The following is a 5,859-nucleotide window of genomic DNA, read 5'->3' as shown; positions in this document are numbered from 1 at the left end:
AAAACTTTGACAGTAATAAAGCAGTGTAGGTTACTATGAACTATTGTAAATGTATAAATATTGTAAATTTGTATATAGATTACATAACCTTTTTATGTTCCCACTCACTCTTTTAGAATGACTTATTCTAATCATGCCATTAATTATTTGTAGAGAAAGGCCTCTGTGACTAATTTTAGTAACCGATATAGTTATAAAAATACCTTCTTGTCTGGCTGATCTATAAAAAAAATTCCACCCTTTGACTCTTACTGTTTGCATTTTCACAAGAGAAACACCAAACAGAACCATTTAAAACATTCCTTTCTTACATGTGCATATAGAATGCTGGATATTCATTGTTTCCGGCTATTACTACACCTATAGATTGTTGACTTGGAGCAAGTTACTGAAAAGGTTGTGGGAAGGTTGCTTTGGTGAAGGAGGGTGTTTGTTTATGACTGAGCCCAATTACAATCATGCTTGAAATTATGGTGCCTAAATAAAGATTTTATAAAAGAAAAAAAAAGAAAAGGATATTCACCCCCTAATTTTAAATTGTATATTTATTCTCTATCAGGTGATCATGTATAAAGTGAATAGTTCTTTATTTTCTATTCTATTGGCAAATTTATGAAACATCTGAGTGTCAGAACAGTCTTTGTAACTATGGTTGTAGCTTTATAAAATAAAATTTTATTTACATATACTTTTACATCTAATACTTCTAAGTCTGAGATTGTTTCTAATTGTAAATTTCTTATTTTAAATCTTCACACTGTAATTGTTAATTTAAAGTTAACATGGAAATTAGAATGATTGTTTTCATCTTTCAAATTTATATGCTAAAATATATAATATGTTTGAAAATATTCACAAAATATTGCTAGAATTTTTGTGTTTATATTATTTAAATTATTTTGAAACACCACTATTTATAACACTACTAAATACAGGATTTCATCCATGAAATATTTCAATAACAAATCCCAGAGTGTTCACGTCCTTCATCTATTGTTTCAAGGTCATTCTCAACCATAAATTATAGACCCTGTCTTTTTGATAAAGTCAATTTAATAAACATTTTTCAGGTTCTCTTTGACCATTTATTAATCAGACACCATGTTGTGGTTTATATCTTCCATACCTTCCTCTTCTTATGGCTAAGTTTATATAGTATGAGATCTCCAGATCTATGTATAAATCTGTTTTTCAGGGAACTCTGTGTTTTAAGATCACTCTATTCAGAGTCCTGTGACCCATTTGGTGAAAGGATGAAGCTCAGGTCTCCCACATGCTTTAAAAACACTTCGCAATGAGTTATCTCTCCAGAACTTTTTAGAATTTTAGATATTCACATAATATACATAGTTTATAGTGGTGACAACAATAATATCATGATTATATTTACTTACCCCAGAGACATATGAAAATGAGTATTATAACTTCACTTCCAATTGGAAAATTGAAGAGGCAGTATCAATTATGGAGGGATGGTTTTATGCTATTTTTATCAAATTTAGAAAGTATTCTTACTTAAAAATTGGGGGTGGGTGGGTTATGGGCCACAATTAAGAAATGCTCCTGGTCCTGCACTAAAGGATCACTCTTGGTGGTGCTCATGAAACATATGATGAGTTGTGAATAGAATCCAGGTCATCTGCATGCAAGTTTAGTGCCTTACTTTCCTCCCTGTTGCTCCAACACATAAAACATTTTTATTAATATTAAATTCTCCAAATGAATGACTTGATTGTATCTCCTCTATTTATGGCAAAAGATAAATGTAAAATAATCTATAGAGCATTTGTATTATTTTATATATTAAGATATTCCATCTTAGATCATGACATGACATATTATTTTTGAAGCTATGTAATTATTATTATTTAGCTATGTAAGCTAAAGTACTGGTCAAGTATCCTAAATTCCAACGTGATATAAAGAATAACCGTTAGGTGATAAATAGGTTGTGATGGTGCAACTCTCATAAAGAGATAAGTTCAAGAAATCCCTTGTCCTTTCTATCAAGAAAAATACCCTCTGCTCTTTCTTCATAATAAATAATGGGAGAAGACATCATTGAGATGAAGGACCTTAAAATGTTAAATCTACTGCTAGCTAGCATCACTCACATGGCTTTTTCCACAAATGTATTTATTTGTTGTTTATAACACACAATATAAACTATGCACCATATAATATTTAAATGTTCTTGTAAGTCATTAGAATCTATTTTTTAAATACAGTAGCCTGAACATACTTAGTGGGATAGCTGCTTTCTGAATATAATAGTTTAAGTAAAGAAAATGAAAGCATACTGGTCTTTAAGTTCTTCCTTTTCCCCTTTCTTCACTTACATTGATTTTTATAGCCTCTAGAAGGACTCTTCAGTTTCTTTCTTGTTTGATTTTTACCCTCCACCTTTTTTTCCCCTCTCCAAACAGAACCACATAACTTGAACCATCTTGTTCTGCCTCACAAATTGAGAGGGGAATAATGGAGGGTGCCAAGACCAAACAGGTGTATGAACATTGAGTAGAAATAAAAAAATCATCAGACTTGAACACTAAAATCAAAGCCAACAGAATTGAAACTCAGTCTACAACAAGCGAGACACAAAGGGGATCACTTATACTAGCATCCTGGGAGTCAAAGGAGGGAATATGGGATGCATGCTGGAGACGGGTGGAGGGAGGACAACACTGCTGGTGGGAATGCCTCTGATTCAATGTCACTATGTACCTACAATATTACTGTGAAAAATTTGTAATCCACTTTGGTCAAAATAAAAATTATTTAATTAAAAAAAGAAAGCCATATTCAGGAGATTCATCAATACACATGAATAATATAAAATATCTAATAAATTCTATGGTTTAGGATCATTGAAATGACAACAAATTTGTGTTAGGTAGTCACTAAAATGCATAGCTTTTTCCAAAGTTGACTAAAATTATATACTCTGTCATTTGTTCTCATGAAATATGACTTTGATAATACCATTAAGAGGACAAGTTTATTTCTCCACCCCTTTTAATATAGGCTAAGTCTGTTTTATTTAATAAAGTTATGACAGAAATATTATTGTATATGGTATTGCCTGCCACTAAGAATTATTTTTCACAAGTTTATGTAACTTTGGTCTACAGACTTTTACAGTAGCTCAGTGAAAATAAAACTAAATTAATAAAGATACACCATGGAATTGTATAACCTTGTTAATATAAATTGTTCCACTGAAGTGTACGTGAAAACATTCAGGAAACTAGTAACTCTAACATCCGTGGCTTAGGAGTAGAGTACAAGTCAGCTAGACACTTATACATATATCTCATGCTAAAGCTCCAACATATAATAAACTAACCAACTTAGATATTAAACCTCCCCAACACAGTTGGACAAAAATTTAAAGTTTTTTATACATATAGGAGTCACTGAAAACAGAACAACTTAACCTAGTGAATGTACAGAACTAAGATTTACTATTATTTTTATGCTTTGTCATATGATGGTGTATAGTATAATAAATATTGCTAGGAGAACTGGAGTATTGACAAACAAAAGACATAGGTATTTAGTATTAGATTTGAGACTACAAAAAATGGATAGGAAGGCCTGTTACAAAAATAATAGAAATTGGATAGGAAAGGAAGAAGTCAAGCTCTCACTGTTTGCAGATGACATGATACTCTACTTAGAAAACCCTAAAGACTCTATCAAAAAGCTTCTAGAAACAATAGACTCATATAGCAAGGTGGCAGGCTACAAAATTAACACACAAAAATCAATGGCCTTTCTATATACCAATAGTAATAAGGATGAAATGGACATTAAGAAAACAACCCCATTCACAATAGTACCACACAAACTCAAATATCTTGGAATCAACTTGACTAAATATGTGAAGGACCTATACAAAGAAAACTATAAAACTCTGCTCCAAGAAATAAGAGAGGACACACGGAAATGGAAACACATACCCTGCTCATGGATTGGCAGGATTAACATCATCAAAATGTCAATACTCCCCAAGGCATTATACAGATTTAATGCCATCCCTCTAAAGATACCCATGACATTCTTCAAAGAAGTGGATCAGACACTTTTGAAATTCATTTGGAACAATAAACACCCTCGAATAGCTAAAGCAATCATTGGGAAAAAGAATATGGGAGGAATTACTTTTCCCAACTTTAAACTGTACTACAAAGCAACAGTTATCAAAACAGCATGGTATTGGAATAAGGATAGGTCCTCAGATCAGTGGAATAGGCTTGAATACTCAGAAAATGTTCCCCAGAGATACAACCATCTAATTTTTGATAAAGGAGCAGGAAATCCTAAATGGAGCAGGGAAAGCCTCTTCAACAAGTGGTGTTGGCACAATTGGATAGCCACTTGCAAAAAATTAAACTTAGACCCCCAGCTAACATCATGTACAAAGGTAAAATCCAAATGGATTAAAGACCTCGATATCAGCCCCAAAACCATAAGATATATAGAACAGCACATAGGCAAAACACTACAGGACATTACAGGCATCTTCAAGGAGGAAACTGCACTCTCCAAGCAAGTGAAAGCAGAGATTAACAGATGGGAATATATTAAGCTGAGAAGCTTCTGCACCTCAAAGGAAATAGTGCCCAGGATACAAGAGCCACCCACTGAGTGGGAGAAACTATTCACCCAATACCCATCAGATAAGGGGCTAATCTCCAAAATATACAAGGCACTGACAGAACTTTACAAGAAAAAAACATCTAACCCCATCAAAAAATGGGGAGAAGAAATGAACAGACACTTTGACAAAGAAGAAATACGCATGGCCAAAAGACACATGAAAAAATGTTCCACATCACTAATCATCAGGGAGATGCAAATCAAAACAACGATGAGATACCACCTCACACCCCAGAGAATGGCACACATCACAAAGAATGAGAATAAACAGTGTTGGCGGGGATGTGGAGAGAAAGGAACTCTTATCCACTGCTGGTGGGAATGCTGTCTAGTTCAACCTTTATGGAAAGCAATATGGAGATTCCTCCAAAAACTGGAAATCGAGCTCCCATACGATCCAGCTATACCACTCCTAGGAATATACCCTAGGAACACAAAAATACAATACAAAAACCCCTTCCTTACACCTATATTCATTGCAGCTCTATTCACCATAGCAAGACTCTGGAAACAACCAAGATGCCCTTCAACAGACGAATGGCTAAAGAAACTGTGGTACATATACACAATGGAATATTATGCAGCTGTCAGGAGAGATGAAGTCATGAAATTTTCCTATACATGGATGTACATGGAATCTATTATGCTGAGTGAAATAAGTCAGAGAGAGAGAGAAAAACGCAGAATGGTCTCACTCATCTATGGGTTTTAAGAAAAATGAAATACACCCTTGTAATAATAGTTTTCAGACACAAAAGAGAAAAGAGCTGGAAGTTCCAGCTCACCTCAGGAAGCTCACCACAAAGAGTGATGAGTTTAGTTAGAGAAATAACTACATTTTGAACTGTCCTAATATTGAGAATGTATGAGGGAAATGTATAGCCTGTTTAGGGTACAGGCGGGGGTTGGGGGGGGAGGAGGGAGATTTGGGACTTGGGTGATGGGAATGTTGCACTGGTGATGGGTGGTGTTCCTTTTATGACTGAAACCCAAACACAATCATGTATGTAATCAAGGTGTTTAAATAAAAAAAAATTAAAAAAAAAAAAAGAAATTGGAAAAATGATAAGAAAATTGTTTTTAGCACCACAACAAAAATAATGTGCATTAGGGTGCAGTAATGATGATTCCTGCTATTGATAAATTTGATAAATTGATAAATTGATAAATTTGATGAGAATATTTTTTATAATTATA

This window comes from Suncus etruscus, chromosome 2, assembly GCF_024139225.1.
Source record: "Suncus etruscus isolate mSunEtr1 chromosome 2, mSunEtr1.pri.cur, whole genome shotgun sequence".
In the NCBI taxonomy this organism is placed as follows: domain Eukaryota; kingdom Metazoa; phylum Chordata; class Mammalia; order Eulipotyphla; family Soricidae; genus Suncus; species Suncus etruscus.
This window is presented reverse-complemented; position numbering follows the sequence as displayed.